This window comes from Salmo trutta, chromosome 2 (genome assembly GCF_901001165.1).
Source record: "Salmo trutta chromosome 2, fSalTru1.1, whole genome shotgun sequence".
NCBI classification, from domain to species: domain Eukaryota; kingdom Metazoa; phylum Chordata; class Actinopteri; order Salmoniformes; family Salmonidae; genus Salmo; species Salmo trutta.
In genome coordinates this window covers 16,216-35,259 of record NC_042958.1, presented here as the reverse complement: position 1 = coordinate 35,259, position 19,044 = coordinate 16,216, and the positions used below count along the sequence as shown (strand labels likewise).

Genomic DNA, 19,044 nt, shown 5'->3' with positions numbered 1-19,044 from the left:
CTAATAACACACAAATTATTGTATTTTTCTTGTCTATATTGAATACATTATTTAAAAACATTCACAGTGTAGGTTGGGAAAAGTATGTGAACCCCTCGGCTAATGACTTCTCCAAAAGCTAATTGGAGTCAGGAGTCAGCTAACCTGGAGTCCAATCAATGAGACGAGATTGGAGATGTTGGTTAGAGCTGCCTTTCCCTATAAAAAACACTCACAAAATTGAGTTTGCTATTCACAAGAAGCATTGCCTGATGTGAACCATGCCTCGAACAAAAGAGATCTCAGAAGACCTAAGATTAAGAATTGTTGCCCTGCATGAAGCTGGAAAGGGTTGCAAAAGTATCTCTAAAAGTCAGTCCACGGTAAGACAAATTGACTATAAATGGAGAAAGTTTAGCACTGTTGCTACTCTCCCTAGGAGTGGCCGTCCTGCAAAGATGACTGCAAGCGCACAGCGCAGAATGCTCAATGAGGTTAAGATGAATCCTAGAGTGTCGCTAAAGACTTACAGAAATCTCTGGAAGATGCCAACATCTCTGTTGACGAGTCTACGATACGTAAAACACTAAACAAGAATGGTGTTCATGGGAGGACAACACGGAAGAAGCCACTGCTGTCTGAAAAAAATGTCTGCACGTCTGAAGTTTGCAAAAGAGCACCTGGATGTTCCACAGCGCTTCTGGCAAAATATTCTGTGGACAGATGAAACTACAGTTGAGTTGTTAGGAAGGAACACAAAACACTATGTGGAGGAAAAAAGGCACAGCACACCAACATCAAAACCTCCCCACTGTAAAGTATGGTGGAGGAAGCATCATGGTTTGGCGCTGCTTGCTGCCTCAGGGCCTGGACAGCTTGCCATCATTGACGGAAAAATGAATTCCCAAATTGATCAAGACATTTTGCAGAAGAATGTAAGGCTATCTGCCCACCAATTGAAGCTCAACATAAGTTAGGTGATGCAACAGGACAACAACCCAAAACACAGAAGTAAATCAACAACAGAATGGCTTCAACAGAAGAAAATACGCCTTCTGGAGTGGCCCAGTCAGAGTCCTGACCTCAACCCGATTGAGATGCTGTGGCATGACCTCGAGAGAGCAGTTCACACCAGACATCCCAAGAATATTGTGGAACTGAAAGTTTTGTAAAGAGGAACGGTCCAAAATTCCTCCTGACCGTTGTGCAGGTCTGATCCGCAACTACAGAAAACGTTTGGTTGAGGTTATCGCTGCCAAAGGAGGGTCAACCAGTTATTAAATCCAAGGGTTCACATACTTTTCCCACCCTGCACTGTGAATGTTTACACGGTGTGTTCAATAAAGACATAAAAACGTATAAATGTTTGTGTTTTATTAGTTTAAGCAGTGTATGTCTATTGTTGTGACTTAAAATGTTATCGGATATTCATCTATGACCAATTTATGCAGTAATCCAGGTAATTCTAAAGGGTTCACAAAACGTATTCTTCCCACTGTACTGATATATTCTTAATTCCTTTACTTTAGATTTGTGTGTATTGTTGTTAAATTGTTAGCCATTACTTGTTAGATAAGACTCCACTGTTGGAGCTAGAAACAGGTTCTATTTAAATGTTCTATTTAAAAAACAAAACGTGTGACTTTAAGAGCGAAAACCTGAAGAAAAAAAATTACATTAAAAAAATTGGGAAAAACAGAAAACTAATAAAACAAAAACATAGAAAATTGAATTTGAGGAATCGGGTGAAGGCCTTCTTCTCCACAGGGCTGGAGGCTCCCAATGGCCAGTTGTTGCAAATCCAGTAAATCTCCAATGGACTGGGCTGACTTCTAGCCTGAAAGGAAATGGCCCTTTATAAATAGCCTAGCTGGCCTCAACCCCCCCTTTTCCCTAGCGGACTACAGCTCCTCCCTCTTGACTCCAGTCCAGTGGGTTACAGTGCTGCAGACAAAATGTCTGCCTCTTCCCCTCCCTGTAGACTTAATGAGAGACTGTGGAGGGGCCTGTCAGTGTGACAATAATTACAGAAACTATACTAGTCACCAGCTGCAACAGGCCCCCTGCCATGCCTCACACACACACACACACACACACACACACACACTTCCCCCTCACACACACACACCCTTCCCCCTTTCCCCCTCACACACACACACCCTTCCCCCTCTCACACACACACACCCTTCCCCCTCTCACACACACACACACACACACACACGTTTTCCAATGAGGACAGAAAGGGAAATGTTGAAATCAAGATAAGTTAATATTGAGCAGATGCCAGACTGGAGACTACAGACATTGAGTTGCCATCCCACCATGAAAATAATGAACATAGGAAACTGGCTGCAATGAGATAACTGCCTCTACATGCCTGTCCCTTCAGGCCTGTCCCTTCAGGCCTGTCCCCGGACGAAACGCTCTCTACCAAGTTCCAAACTGCCCTTGGAAGCAACGTCAGCACAAGAACTGTTCGTCGGGAGCTTCATGAAATGGGTTTCCATGGCATGGCAGCCAGACACAAGCCTAAGATCACCATACGCAAAGCCATGAGTGGTGTAAAGCTCGCCGCCATTGGACTCTGGAGCAGTGGAAACGGAAACGTTCTCTGGTGATGAATCATGCTTCACCATCAGACAGTTCGACAGACGAATCTGGGTTTGGCAGATGCCAGGAGAATGCTACCTGCCCCAATGCATAGTGCCAACTGTAAAGTTGGCACTATGCTTTTCATGGTTTGGGCCCCTTAGTTCCAGTGCAGGGAAATCTTAAAGCTACAGCATACAATGACATTCTAGATGATTCTGTGCCTCCAAATTTGTAGCAACAGTTTGGGGAAGGCCCTTTCCTGTTTCAGCATGACATTGCCCCCGTGCACAAAGCGAGGTCCAACAATGGTTTGTTGAGATCGGTGTGGTAGAACTTGACCGGCCTGCAGAGCCCCTTCTCCCTAAACCCTCTAGGTTATATCAGCTGTGTGGGTGAACCCCTCCCCTTCTCCCTAAACCCTCTAGGTTATATCAGCTGTGTGGGTGAACCCCTCCCCTTCTCCCTAAACCCTCTAGGTTATATCAGCTGTGTGGCTGAACCCATCCTGCTTCAGTTTTGCATTTCACCTCCTGATGATTATGATGACTGACATTGTTAGAATTAAAAAGACAAGGCTTAATTAAGTCATCTCCCTCTCCATCAGTCTCTCGTCTGCAGGTATGTTTTGATGTGAGCCAATAGTGTGCAATATTCTACAATGTAGAAAATAGTAAAAATAAATAAAAACCCTTGAATGCGTAGGTGTCCAAACTTTTGACCGGTACTGTACAGTCGTGGCCAAAAGTTTTGAGAATGACACAAATATTAATTTCCACAAAGTTTGCTGCTTCAGTGTCTTTAGATATCTTTGTCAGATGTTACTATGGAATACTGAAGTATAATTACAAGCATTTCATAAGTGTCAAAGGCTTTTATTGACAATTACATGAAGTTGATGCAAAGAGTCAATATTTGCAGTGTTAACCCTTCTTTTTTCAAGACCTCTGCAATCCGCCCTGGCATGCTGTCAATTAACTTCTGGGCCTCATCCTGACTGATGGCAGCCCATTCTTGCATAATCAATACTTGGAGTTTGTCAGAATTTGTGGGTTTTTGTTTGTCCATCCGCCTCTTGAGGATTGACCACAAGTTTTCAATGGGATTAAGGTCTGTGGAGTTTCCTGGCCATGGACCCAAAATATCAATGTTTTGTTCCCCTAGCCACTTAGTTATCACTTTTGCCTTATGGCAAGGTACTCCATTATGCTGGAAAAGGTATTGTTCGTCACCAAACTGTTCCTGGATGGTTGGGAGAAGTTTCTCTCGGAAGATGTGTTGGTACCATTTTTTATTCATGGCTGTGTTCTTAGGGCCCTCACCGCCTCCCTGTAGGCTGTCTCGTAATTGTTGTAATCAGGCCTACTACTGTTGTGTCGTCTGTAAACTTGCTGATTGAGTTGGAGGCGTGCGTGGCCACACAGTCATGGGTGAACAGGGAGTACAGGAGGGGGCTGAACACAAACTGTTGTGAGGCCCCAGTGTTGAGGATCAGAGTAGTGGAGGTGTTGGTTGCTACGTTTGCTAATTTTCTTCGCCCAGTATACACCCCTCCAAACAGACATGCTTTATCTACTCATTTGCTGGATGCAGAGTTCAAGTGAAGGTCAAGAAAATCATAGAGAAAGCAGACTGTATTGCAATGATACGACAATGCTGCGAACATGATGGCTGCTTGGTCTACCCTCACATCACACCCATTGGCTGTGCTGCTCATGCATTGAATCTGCTCCTCAAGGACATCATGGCACTGAAAACAATGGATACACTCTACAAGAGAGCCATGGAAATGGTTAGGTATGTGAAGGGTCATCAAGTTATAGCAGCTATCTACCTCACCAAGCAAAGTGAGAAGAATAAGAGCACCACATTGAAGATGCCCAGCAACACCCGTTTGGGATAGAGTGGTAAGCAGCCTGAAACTCCTGAAACCTATAGCAGTAGCCATTGCACGGATTGAGGGACACAATGCCATCCTTTCTGATGTTCAGACTCTGCTTGCAGATGTAAGAGAAGAAATCCGTACTGCCCTGCCCACTTCACTGTTGCTCCAAGCAGAAGAAACTGTAGTTCTGAAATACATCAAAAAGCATGAAGACTTCTGCCTGAAGCCCATACACGCCGCAGCGTACATGTTGGACCCCAAGTATGCTGGCAAGAGCATCCTGTCTGGTGCAGAGATCAACAAGGCCTATGGTGTCATCACTACCGTGTCTCGCCACCTCGGCCTGGATGAGGGCATGGTTCTTGTCAGTCTGGCGAAGTACACTTCCAAGCAAGGGCTTTGGGATGGAGATGCAATATGGCAGTCTGGTGAAGTACACTTCCAAGCAAGGGCTTTGGGATGGAGATGCAATATGGCAGTCGTGCCAACATATCTCATCAGCAACCTGGTGGAAGAAGGGACTTGTGGATCTGAGGCTCTTTCCCCTGTTGCCTCCATCATCCTCTAAATCCCACCAACATCAGCCGCCTCAGAGTGCAACTGGTCCTCGTTTTGGAACACACACACACACACACACACACCAAAGCACGCAACAGGCTGACCAATACAAGGGTTGAAAAATTGGTGACCATCTGGGCAAATTTGAGGCTTTTTGAGCCTGACAAAAAGCCATCCTTAACAAGGTTGGAAAGTGACAGTGAAGATGAGGCCTCAGAATCTGATGTTCAAAAGGTGGACATTGAGGAGGTCCAGGGAGAAGACATGGAAGCCTGAGAGGAAGACAACCAAAGCTTTAGTTTCTAGACTATCATTTTACAGATGTAAGTTGAAATCGTTTTTTGGGAGATACGATGGACGTTTGGGGATCATTCAATATTCCCTTTTGTTGTTCAGTGAAATCATCCCATGTGAAGAGTCAACTCATTTAATTAAAGTTCAATTCGTAACTAAATTGTTGTTTTTTTATTTATATTGGAAGGATTTAATCATTTGCAATTATGTGTACTTATTATAAGGTAAAGAAGGTGTTTAGCTTGTCCGGGAGCAAGACATCGGTGTCCGCGACATGGCTGGTTTCATCTCGTGTCTGAGCCGTTGAATTGGGACTCCACTTTGTACTGATATTTTACCCGTTTGATTGCCTTACGGAGGAAATAACTGCACTGTTTGGATTCAACAATATTCCCAGTCACCTTGCCATGGTTAAATGCGGTGGTTCGCACTTTCAGTTGTGTGAATGCTGCCATCTATCCACGGTTTCTGGTTTGGGTAGGTTTTAATAATCCCCGTGGGAACAACATCCCTATACACTTCCTGATGAACTCAGTCACCGTGTCCGTGTTATTCTTAGAGTCTACCCGGAACTCATCCTAGTCCGCGTGATCAAAACAATCTTGAAGCAAGGAATTTAATTGACCTTAGTACGAGTACTTCGTTTTCGAGATTCTGCCTTTAGGAAGGGAGGAGCAATATGGAGTCGTGATCTGATTTCCCAAAGGGAGGGCCTTGTTCGCATTTCGAAAGGGGGAGTTGCAGTGGTCAAGTGTTTAACCAGAGCGAGTACAACAGTCAATGTGTTGATAGAACTTCGGGAGCGTTTCCCTCAAATGTCCTTTGTTAAAATCCCCAGCTACAATAAATGTGGCCTCAGGATATGTGGTTTCCAGTTTGCATAATGTCCAGTGTAGTTCCTTGAGGGCCGTTGTGGTATCGGCTTGAGGGGGGATATACACGGCTGTGACTACAACCGAAGAGAATTCTCTTGGGAGGTAAAACAGTCTGCATTTGATTGTGAGGTATTCTAGGTCGGGTGAACAAAAGGACTTGAGTTTATGTATGTTATCACCATCACACAATGAGTAGTTAATACATGAAACTAGAGGTCGACCGATTAATCGGCAATTGGTAATCAGCATTTTTGGGCGATTACATTGCACTCCACGAGGAAACTGTGTGGCAGGCTGACTACCTGTTATGCGAGTGCAACAAGGAGCCACGGTAAGGTGCTAGCTAGCATTAAACTTATCTAATAAAAATCAATCTTAACATAATCACTAGTTAACTACACATGGTTGATGATATTACTAGTTTAACTAGCTTGTCCTGCATTGCATATAATCAATGCGGTGCCTGTTAATTTATTATCGAATCACAGCCTACTTCAGCAAAACGGGTGATGATTTAACAAAAGCGCATTCGCGTCAGGGTATATGCAGCAGTTTGGGCCACCTGGCTCGTTGCAAACTGTGTGAAGACCATTTCTTCCTAACAAAGACCGTAATTAATTTGCCAGAATTTTACATAATTATAACATAACATTGAAGGTTGTGCAATGTAACAGGAATATTTAGACTTATGGATGCCACCCGTTAGATAAAATACGGAACGGTTCCGTATTTCACTGAAAGAATAAACGTTTTGTTTTCTAAATGAAAGTTTCCGGATTTGACCATATTAATGACCTAAGGCTCGTATTTCTGTGTGTTTATTATATTATAATTAAGTCTATGATTTGATATTTGATAGAGCAGTCTGACTGAGCGGTGGTAGGCAGCAGCAGGCTAGTAAGCATTCATTCAAACAGTACTTTCCTGCGTTTGCCAGCAGCTCTTCGCAGTGCTTGAAGCACAGCGCTGTTTATGACTTCAAGCCTATCAACTCCTGAGATTAGGCTGGCAATACTAAAGTGCCTATAAGAACATTCAATAGTCAAAGGTATATGAAATACAAATGGTATAGAGAGAAATAGTCCTATAATTCCTACAACCTAAAACTTCTTACCTGGGAATATTGAAGACTCATGTTAAAAGGAACCACCAGCTTTCATATGTTCTCATGTTCTGAGCAAGGAACTTAAACGTTAGCTTTTTTACATGGCACATATTGCACTTTTACTTTCTTCTCCAACACTGTGTTTTTGCATTATTTAAACCTAATTGAACATGTTTCATTATTTATTTGAGACTAAATTGATTTTATTTATGTATTATATTAAGTTAAAATAAAAAAGTTCATTCAGTATTGTTGTAATTGTCATTATTACAAATATATATATAAAAATCGGCATCTGATTTTTTTTTGGGTCCTCCAATAAAATCGGTATTGGTGTTGAAAAATCATAAATCGGTCGACCTCTACATGAAACATACACCACCGCCCTTCTTCTTCCCGGAGAGTTCTTTATTCCTGTCTGAGCAATGTACTGAGAACCCAGCTGGCTGTATGGACAGGGACAGTATATCCAGTGAGAGCCATGATTCTGTGAAACAGAGTATGTTACAATCCCTGATGTCTCTATGGAAGGAGGTTCTCGTCCTGAGCTCATCTACTTTATTGTCCAGAGACTGAACATTCGATAGTAAAATACTCAGAAGTGGTGGACGGTGTGCCCGTCTCCTGGAGTCGGACTAGAAGTCCACTCCGAATACCTCTTCCCTGCAAGCGGTGTCTTGGAGCAGCCCATCAGAAACCAGCCCCAGGACCAGCCAGCAGGAGGACAAATATTAATGTAAAAAATTGAATGGTCTTCTTGCCCAAGGAATGAGCCACCCCGCATGGTGGATGGACCGCCTTCCCTGTTTTACAACCCTGGGCCCAACGTTACTGTTGATGAGCAGCTTATGCCATTTAGGGGCCGCTGCCCCTTCAGACAGTACATACCGTCTAAACCCAGATCTGGGCTGCTGCCCCTTCATGCAGTACATACCGTCTAAACCCAGATCTGGGCTGCTGCCCCTTCATGCAGTACATACCGTCTAAACCCAGATCTGGGCCACTGCCCCTTCATGCAGTACATACCGTCTAAACCCAGATCTGGGCTGCTGCCCCTTCATGCAGTACATACCGTCTAAACCCAGATCTGGGCTGCTGCCCCTTCATGCAGTACATACCGTCTAAACCCAGATCTGGGCCGCTGCCCCTTCATGCAGTACATACTGTCTAAACCCAGATCTGGGCCACTGCCCCTTCATGCAGTACATACCGTCTAAACCCAGATCTGGGCCACTGCCCCTTCATGCAGTACATACCGTCTAAACCCAGATCTGGGCTGCTGCCCCTTCATGCAGTACATACCGTCTAAACCCAGATCTGGGCCACTGCCCCTTCATGCAGTACATACCGTCTAAACCCAGATCTGGGCCACTGCCCCTTCATGCAGTACATACCGTCTAAACCCAGATCTGGGCTGCTGCCCCTTCATGCAGTACATACCGTCTAAACCCAGATCTGGGCCACTGCCCCTTCATGCAGTACATACCGTCTAAACCCAGATCTGGGCCGCTGCCCCTTCATGCAGTACATACCGTCTAAACCCAGATCTGGGCCACTGCCCCTTCATGCAGTACATACCGTCTAAACCCAGATCTGGGCCGCTGCCCCTTCATGCAGTACATACCGTCTAAACCCAGATCTGGGCCACTGCCCCTTCATGCAGTACATACCGTTTAAACCCAGATCTGGGCTGTCTGTGATGCTGCTTTATCATATGCGTGGAACCTGCAAGTGTTTACGGGGAAACCTGATGGAGGAGCCCCTGAGAAGAACTAAGGGATGTGGCTCGTCCTGGACGTGACACAGGGACTCCGTGACCACAACATCACATTCAATAACTTGTTTTACTTCGTACAAACTGGGACAGGAGCTCCTCACGAGGAAGATGATGATGGTAGGAACGGTACAGAAAAACAAGCCAGAGCTCCCATCTCAGCTGTTGAATAGACGGAACAGGCCTATCAATTCCTCTAAGTTTGTGTTCACTGCCGACACGTCCCTAGTGTCCTACGTGCCAAAGAAAGACAAAAATGTGGTACTTATGAGTACGCTGCATATGGACGGGAGAATCTGTAGCCAGGAACATCAACAATCAGAAATCAGAATGGATTACAATGACAAAAAAAGGAGGGGTGGACAATTTAGACAACCTAGTGACTGGCTACAGCTGCAATTTGTGATATTCTTCAACACCTTGGACATCTCGGCGTACAACGCGTTGGTCATCTGGACGGCGTTGAACCCAGATTGGAACAGAGGGAAGCTCCAGAGGGAAGCTCCAGAGGGAAGCTCCAGAGGGAAGCTCCAGAGGGAAGCTCCAGAGGGAAGCTCCAGAGGGAAGCTCCAGAGGAGACGGCTCTTTCTCCAGGAGCTGGGCAATGCATTGGTAAGACCTCAAATCCAGTGGGGGCAACATTACCCAAGGACCCCAGCTTCTGCAGCCATGGTGAGGAGGATTCAGGAGGAGGATGTTGGTTCCCCATCCGCCCCGACCCACAGAACCAACAACTCCAATACAGGAAGTAAGTGTGAGTGATGTTGTTTCATGTGTGTGTGTCTGACTCTCCTACCTTGGCCTGCTGTAACTATATATATGTGAGTGAGATGTTAGTAGAATTCCTGAACTAAATGTTTCCATCATTCTAAATGCAGCTGGTAGCAACAAGAAGAAGCGTTGTGATGTGTGGGGACCCAAGAAGGACAGGAAGACACAGTACACATGCATCAACTGCAAGAAATACATTTGCAACACACACACACACACACAGTAAAACTCTGTCCCTCATGTGGTGTGTAGACCGGCCTTAATGTGTGTTCAATGGGGATCATGTATCATTTCCATTAAATACTGCATATAAACGTTGTCCTTCCAATTGGTTCAGTTCAAAGCAATAAACATCAATAGTGATGAAAACCTTGTTTAATTTATATATTTTTCTCTAGGTTGTACAGCAATGCACTACAACATAACCTAGCTGTCTCTTTTGTTGCTTATTGTGTAGCGGAGGATAAAAAAAAAAGGATTGTATGATTATGGATGTGTAGCTAGCTATGCAGGCGATGTGTGTGTATGGACCGTAAAGTGTTTGGTCTATTAGTTCAGAACAATGGTTTAGACTGCTTCCACCAGTTAATCATTCATCCACAAGAAAATGACTGTTACACACATTTCACTTTTACGTCAATACTATAATATCAATGTTAGCAGGTTATAAACTTCAGCAACCTGTATTGACTTCAAGACACTCTGAACAGCGGCAATGAAGCCTATAGATTATATTCTATTCAATGTAACTTTATTGTGCCAAGGATGCAAGACACTGACCAGCATCGCGGAGGACACACAGCCCAACGAGCACCTCCCCACAATGACAAAACCAACACGTAAAACCAGCTGTCCAATACTCCAGTACACCGCTGTCTGTCCTATACTCCAGTACACCGCTGTCTGTCCTATACTCCAGTACACCGCTGTCTGTCCTATACTCCAGTACACCGCTGTCTGTCCTATACTCCAGTACACCGCTGTCTGTCCTATACTCCAGTACACCGCTGTCTGTCCTATACTCCAGTACACTGCTGTCCTATACTCCAGTACACTGCTGTCCTATACTCCAGTACACTGCTGTCCTATACTCCAGTACACTGCTGTCCTATACTCCAGTACACTGCTGTCCTATACTCCAGTACACTGCTGTACGTGACGTTTCAGACTATGATAAAACTATTATGCACGAGTGAAGTGAGTTCGGGAAAAACTTTAAGTATGTATATTAGAAATATAGTTTCCACATACAAACTGTATGTATCCGAAATCAGAATCAAATAAAGTTAGTCTTCCCAAAAACAACATTGTCACTGTGGTAAAACGTTTATTTTCATTGGGGATTTTCTGCATTAAATCAAAAGTCCCATCAGGTGGCCTTATTTCAGATGTGTCATGTAAACTGGATTATTAAGGAAATTGTTCTTCTTGCAAAACATATAAACGTTTTAAAACGAACTATGATATGAATCCTCCTATGGTGAGACAATCTCAGCCAGCCAAGTGAACACCCAGTCGGCATTACTGCCACCCTGGCAAGACAGCTGGCTAACCGACAGCATGCTAACAGACAGCTAGCCAACAGCTGGCTAACTAACGGTAGCAACCTAGACCACTAGCTTTCCAACAAAACATTGATAACTATGTATTTAGTTCATCAATATGTTATTTAATCAGCATTCACTACGTTACAAGAGATGATATTTTATTATCAGGCCGTGTCTCTGTTCCCAGGAGTTGAGGGCATTTTTATTTGATTTATTTGCTAATCTACCAGCTAGCTAGTTAACGAAGCTAATGAACACTGCAGATCCCGTCTGGTTCTTACCTGGTTAGCTGGTCGGTCGTACCTGTCCTTTCTTTGGGTTGATGAAATCACCATGTACACCAAAGATGATTTAAAACGCCCGTGTAGATGGATAATGGCTAGGACCAAAAACCTAGCTAGCTAACATAACCTTGCACAACTTGTCTAGCTGACTATAATCATAATACTAACCTTATTGGAAATAGATAGTTTTTCCCCGTTTCCCAGCAGCACGACAAGCGCTCACCCCACAGAGCTAGCTCTCTTTGCTCCCATTGGACAGCGGCAGTGTCAATCAAACCGGTCCACCACAACAGTGGTTGGCTGACGAGCACATTTTTTACCGCATCCCATTGGGGGAGTTCGTCTTACATGGCCCGGTGCACCGGGTAGGCGGAGTTGAAATATTCACTCATTTAGAGTACCGGGCCATGCAAAAAGAACGGTCCTTGCTTTACGGGATCATTGGGAAGTCCCTCCGTTCTCCATTCACGTTGACGTATAAAATTGTTTTGGTACGGATTATTCAGGCTGTATCACAACCGGTCCGCCGTCGTTGTAAATAACATTTTACTTTTTTTTTTTTTTTTTTACATTTTAGTCATTTAGCAGACGCTCTTATCCAGAGCGACTTACAGTAGTGAATGCATACATTTCATACAATTTCATACATATCATACATTTTTTTCTGGGCTGGCCCCCCGTGGGAATCGAACCCACAACCCTGGTGTTGCAAACACCATGCTCTACCAACTGAGCTACAGGGAAGGGAACTTGTTCTTAACTGACTTGCCTAGTTAAATAAAACATATAATATGGTTCAGGTTTATGTTAGGGTTGGGACATCCCAGTGATCCCAGATAGCCCTAACCCAAGACAAACTCACCCCGTTGACATGAAATGTTTGTTTTTCCCATGACACAAATCAAGTTGTCTCTCTGTGTATTTGTATTGCCATATAACGTCCTCTCACGTAGAGTATGTCTTACCTGTAAGGCTAAATGTAGTACAAGCATCTATTAGCCTCGTATGTTCTATTGACATTATTTTCTTCCAGGGAAATAATGATCAATGATCAACTGTAATTGGCAGGTTGTCCAACTATTACAGGGTCAGGGTCAGGGTTAGGGGTTAGGGTCAGGGTTACGGTTAGAGTCAGGGTTAGGGTCAGGGTCAGGGTTAGGGTCAGGGTCAGGGTTAGGGTCAGGGTTAGGGTTAGGGTCAGGGTTAGCCTCCTGCTGTAAAAGAAGACATTCTTTGACCACAATGGCATTCTTCAATGGCCACTGCATTGACCAGAATAGACTGGTACCTATCCTGTATTGACCAGCATAGACTGGTATGCCTATCCTGCATTGACCAGCATAGACTGGTATGCCTATCCTGCATTGACCAGCATAGACTGGTATGCCTATCCTGCATTGACCAGCATAGACTGGTATGCCTATCCTGCATTGACCAGAATAGACTGGTATGCCTATCCTGCATTGACCAGAATAGACTGGTGCCTATCCTGCATTGACCAGTGTAACCAATGTGAAATGGCTAGCTAGTTAGCGGTGGTGCGCGCTAATAGCATTTCAATCGGTGACATTACTCGCTCTGAGACCTTGAAGTAGTTGTTCCCCTTGCTCTGCAAGGGCCGCGGCTTTTGTGGAGCGATGGGTAACGATGCTTCGTGGGAGGCAGTTGTGTGCAGAGGGTCCCTGGTTTGAGCACAGGTAGGGGCGAGAAGAGGGACGGAAGCTATACTGTTACACCTGCATAGACTGGTATGCCTATCCTGCAGTGCTACTAGTCACAGTGGTATTTCTATAAGGGTTATTTATTCACTCAACACTGGTGAAGTTTGTCTGCATACCATCAACACTTGGCAAGCACTTGTACAGTTGCCTTCACCTCCCGAGGCATTGACAAACACATTTACAAATCAACATTTACAAGTTTATTCATGATCTAGGACTATGTCAAATCAAATGTATGTTGTGTGACGGTCTTGATGAGACCGCAGCGACCCCCGTCAAAGAGAAAGAAAATCCATTAAGACAGGGAAGGATCAAAGACTTGGGTCAGTGTTTCCTGTACCACCCTTAATGGTGAATGTGAACCTGTAGAATGTTTAGAATCCCCCCCCAACCTCGTGTGCAGGTGAGAGTTCTGTACCGGAACCTCACCGGGAGATCCCAGCACTGCTGTTGCTGTCCTAGTCGTTTGTGAGAGTAGCAATTCTGTGGCCTTGTCGTTCTGAAAAAGTTTAGTTTTTCCCTGAGAAGGTATGTTTGTTTCTATTTATTTGACAATAGATTTTGTATTTTTCAAATAAAATTCCACTAATACCTTTAATTTACTGTGTTTAATAACACGAATGTGAGAACAATATTTTTTTGGTAAACAAATGTTTAATTTTGGCGTTATAAAGTTGTTAGCAACATTGAAAATCATTGTGGAAATGTGCAACTCAAGTCCAGTACAAAATCCACAATGCAATGCTCTCTATAAGGTATTGTAATGACCCGGCTGGGTCATAAAAGGAAAAGAGACGGACTCCAGGTGTGCAGGTCAGAACACAGGTTTATTCCTAAACTGGGCTATTGTTGTGGCCACAGCCCACGCCGCTAAATACCGAACGTACACAATTACACCATGTCGAGTTAAGGGTCACCCCCATAGGAACAGATCAAGGCCCCGAACAGAAAGAGAGAGAGAGATGAGGCAGTAATCCCTATTTATGCATTTCCAAATCCCGCGGGATTACCCATCATACCCCCCCCCACCCTTTCCCTCTGTCCTGACACATTTAACCCCTGCTAGTAGCCATGAGAACCATAACACACCCACAAACACAGAACACAATACCGGGTCGTTACATAGCCCCCCCTTTCTAAACCCTAGCCCCTAGGGTTACACAACAAAATCCTTAAAATGACCCGGAGGTCGCATCAGTCTCTTGGGCCTCCCCATGGCTCTCACCGGTGAACCCCCAGAACACTCATCTGCCCCAATGTCATTTCCAGCGCCCTCTGAAGAAGCAGCCCCCATCCCAGGCTCAGGTTGCGCTAGAGTCTCCTCGTTAGACTGTTCCCGTGGGCTCACATCAGAGACCTCACTCCCATTTCCTACCGTTTTCCTCCCTCTGTAGGGTGCCAATCGGTCCCGGTGGACCACCACCTTCCTGCTCCGTGGGGGGACCTCCACCCGGTACGTCACCTCCCCCACTCTCTCTATCACCAGACACGGCCCCACCCATGCACTGTCCAGCTTTGGGCACCGCCCCTTTTTGCGCGTGGGGTTGTGAAGCCACACACATTCTCCCGCTCCAAAGTGCCTCCCCCTAGCGCGCGAGTCGTAGTGGCGCTTTTGGCGGACCCCTGCGTTCTCGAGTTGCTCTCTTGCGAAGGTGTGAGCCGCTTCTAACCGGTTCTGCAGACGACACTCATAGTTCGGGCCAGGCAAAACCCCGTCGTCATTATCAGGAGGGTGACCAAACGTCAGTTCGGCTGGGGTGCGCAACTCACGACCTAACATTAGTAGCGCTGGGGAGCACGCAGTCGATTCTTGAACAGCCGACCTACATGCCATAAGAATAAACAGTAAGTGGGTGTCCCAATCTCTCTGGTGTTTTGAGGTAACGATGGCCAGCTGCTGTGCTAACGTTCTGTTAAATCTTTCCACCAGCCCATCACTCTGGGGGTGAAGTGGAGTAGTGCGCGTCTTCTCCGCGCCTAACCGCCTACACAACTCTGAGAACACCCGTGACTCGAAGTTTCTCCCCTGGTCGCTGTGAATAGACTGTGGCACCCCAAACCGACTGATTATTCCCCCCACCAACGCATCAGCTACTGTCGCTGCCTCCTGGTCTGGGAGAGCGTAAGCCTCCGGCCACTTGGTGAAGTAGTCCATAGCGGTTAGAATCCACCTGTTACCGCTGTCTGTGGTTGGAAACGGCCCCACTATGTCTACCCCCAGTCTCTCCATGGGCTCCCCTACTGGGAATTGTTGTAGGAGGGCGTGTGACTGACCTGGAGGTCCTTTTTTAGCAGCACACTCGTCACACTGCCTACAAAAGTCCTCAACATCCCTCCTGTGCCTGGCCCAATAGAAGCCTTTACGCACGCGCTTTAATGTTTTGGAGACCCCAAAATGCCCTGCGCCAACTCCCCCATGAAGCTGCTGTAACACGCTCCCCTGCAGCCTTTTGGGCACCACTACCTGCCACGTAATTTCTCCAGTCGCTGGCTTTTTCCACCCCCTCTGGAGCACTCCCTCAGCCACTCTAAGGACTGTGAATTTAGCCCACAGTCCCTTGGTGACTGGTGATAGAGGGGCTACTTCCCCCCACGGCGGTCGTCTTCTCTCTTCCACCCACCGCAGCACAGGACGCAGCTCTGCGTCCTCCTCCTGGCGACGCCTCCACTCCCCAACGTCCACAGCCTCAAGCTCCCGGCACTCTGTCACCCTCAGCTGACTCACCGTGGCGGTGACTCCCTCCTCCCTGCACAGTTCTCTCTCTCGCTCCACCCATTTGGCGCAGTACCCACAGCCATCCTCAGCACACGGGCGGCGGGACAAGGCGTCTGCATTGCTGTGGCGAAGGCCGGCTCTGTGCTCCACCTGGAAGTCGTAGGGTTGCAGCTCCTCCAGCCAGCGGGCAATCTGACCCTCTGGCTCCTTGAAGGAGAGAAGCCACTGCAGGGCGGAGTGATCCGTCCGGACCACAAACGGCAGGCCCCCCAGGTAGTACTTGAAATGGCGTACTGCTGCCACGACAGCCAAAAGCTCTCTCCTTGTCACGCAGTAGCGTTTCTCAGCCTTATCAAAAGTTCTGCTGTAATGAGCTACTACGTGTTCCCCATCAGGACCACGCTGAGCCAGCACAGCCCCCAAACCCTCATTGCTTGCGTCGGTGTCCAGGATGAACGGACGGTTCGGGTCTGGTGAGGCCAGGACAGGGGCCTCCATCAGGGCACGTTTGAGGGCCTCAAATGCCCGCTGGTGCTCTTCAGTCCACTGAAAAACAGTGTCCTCCTTGAGAAGGTGGTTCAAAGGAGCCGCTACCCCCGCAAACCCCTTCACAAACCTACGATAGTAGGATGCCAGCCCCAGGAAGCTCTTAACCTCTTTTTTCCCCCCTGGAACTGGCCACCCCCTCACAGCCTCTACTTTGTCTGCTATCGTGCTGATGCCCTCACCACCCAGCTGATGCCCCAGGAACGCCACCTCCCTTTGCATGAAATGGCACTTTCCCGGATGTAATTTTAGCCCCGCCCCCGAGATCCTCTCCAACACTCGCCTAATTGCCCCCAGTGCCCCCTCAAACGATGTGCCGTGCACCAATATGTCGTCTAGGTACACAACACACTCGTCTCTCGGAACCCCCGCCAGCACTCTGTCCATGAGCCTCTCAAAGGTGGCAGGAGCATTACAGAGCCCGAAGCACAGCACCTTGAACTGCCAATGGCCCCTATCTGTGGAGAAGGCCGTTTTTTCACGTGCCCCTGGCGAGAGGGGCACCTGCCAGTAGCCACTGCGCAGATCAAGGGAGGAGAACCACGAGGACCCTCTCACGTGGTCTAGCGACTCATCAATCCTCGGTAGGGGATAAGAGTCTTTAGTGGTGACAGAATTTAGGCCCCTGTAGTCAACACAAAACCTAAGTTTACCCCCTTTCTTAGGCACCATGACGACCGGCGCGGACCATGGGCTATCTGATGGCTCAATGAAATCAGCCCGCAACATGTCAACAATAGCTGTGTCTGCTGCTTCCCTCCTGGCAAGGGGAATACGACGGGGCCGAATTTTAATGGGTCGGGCGTCCCCAGTGTCTATTTCGTGCTGAACTAGGTGCGTTTGTCCTACCTCATCTTCCCCCCAAGCGAAGCTATCTTTAAAGTCTCTGTTGTCTTTCATCCAGACCCTGACAGTTCTTCAGCCACACAGCCTCGACGGCGTCGATAGCTTCCTCCTTCCCCCCGTCGGGCTGATGGGGTGAAGGAGCCAGTGTGTTTTGGGCTACTGAGCTGCCTGTGCTTGCACCATGATGGGGAGTGAAGGCCGTCGCCGCCGGAGACAGCTGCTGGAATGGCACAACGACCAAGGGAGCAGCCGGGATGACCGGTGGAGTTTCTGCAAGCTTGGAGGAAGACGGAGGGACAGCCCTGCCCCCTGCTGGCCCTCCCGAAGTCGACATTCCCACTGTGGGCCCCCCTGACAGCCTCAAAGTGCCCGACGCTAAGTCCAACTGAGCCCCACAGTTTTTCAAAAAGTCCATTCCCAGTATACAGGGGTCCTGCACCGCTGCTACCCATGCCGGACACCCCACAGTTCTCCCCCCCACAGTCACAGATAGCTGACACTTCCCTAACATGGGGCTAGCTCCCCCGTGACAGTCCGTAGCTGGACAAGGGTCGGCTCCACCCGCACCCCAACAGGTAGTATGTCTGGTCTCACCAGGGTTACTGTAGAGCCCGTGTCGACCAGGGCCAAACATTCCACCCCCTCTACCTTGACGATGACATTACAGAAGTCCCCAACGGTGGTACGTCCCACCACAACTACCGGACTAGGAAACACGGCGGCAGCTACACCCTGGGGGAGCAGGTCTCCACCCTCTTGTCTGCGCTGCTGGGTACCTCTTTTGCTTACAGTGGGTTCGGGGGCGGGGGGGTGGGTCCGCGCTGCCCCCTGCGCGAGAACCCGCCGTCGTTTCCCTGGTGACGGGGGAATCTGCCACACTCTCGCTGAATGTGGCCAGGCTGGCCACAACCCCAGCAGACAATAGGAGTTGAGCTGACACTGCGACGCTGCCTGGAGCCCCTCTCCATGACAAGCGAAGCAGTCTTGACTAGCCCGCACAACTCATCGACCCACTCTGGTTTCGTGACCCCTGGCACCCCAGCCACCGCTGCTCTCACCTCTGGTTGACTGGCGACTTCCACTCTCACTCCCTCACCCAAGATCAGCTCCCTCTTCCTGGCTATCTCCACTGCAGCCCGCAGAGATGGTGGGTCCGCCATCTGAACATGCTTACCCAGTTCGGTGGAAGAGAGCGCTCTAATAAAACTGTCCCGTGCCAGCTCGTCTTGCACCCCAATCGGCATAGTTGCATAAGCCCGCCTGGTCAGGCTCAGAATACCACTTGCCAACGCCTTTAATGATTCCCCCTGAAGTCTCTTTTTGTTACTCAGTTCAATCCGCAGCATGTTGGGCTGCGCGTCGCTGCCGAAACGGCCCCCCAATGCCTCCACTAGCGCACCGTAGTCGCCCCTCTCGTCCGGGGCTAGCGTTAACAGGCATTCCGACGCCTCCTCTGCCAGGCTCAGGGCAAGCTGTAACGCTTTCGTCTCGTCAGACCACCCCCCGGCTCTAGCCAACAACTCGAATTGAGTGAAAAAAACTTCCCATTTACCT

General features: G+C 47.6%; 1 protein-coding gene across 2 annotated transcripts in view; it reads right to left on the bottom strand.

The window, feature by feature from the left end:
* The window catches only part of LOC115148925 (cytoplasmic protein NCK1-like), a 106,024-nt gene extending 94,121 nt beyond the window's left edge, over positions 1 to 11,903 (bottom strand). The window contains exon 1 of one of the 2 annotated variants that reach the window (XM_029691250.1): positions 11,659 to 11,903. The gene's annotated coding sequence lies outside the window, so the exon portion shown is untranslated. The remainder of the gene's footprint in view (positions 1 to 11,658) is intronic. The other variant, XM_029691259.1, reaches the window with a different exon arrangement.
* Between the last annotated feature and the right edge of the window lie 7,141 nt (positions 11,904 to 19,044).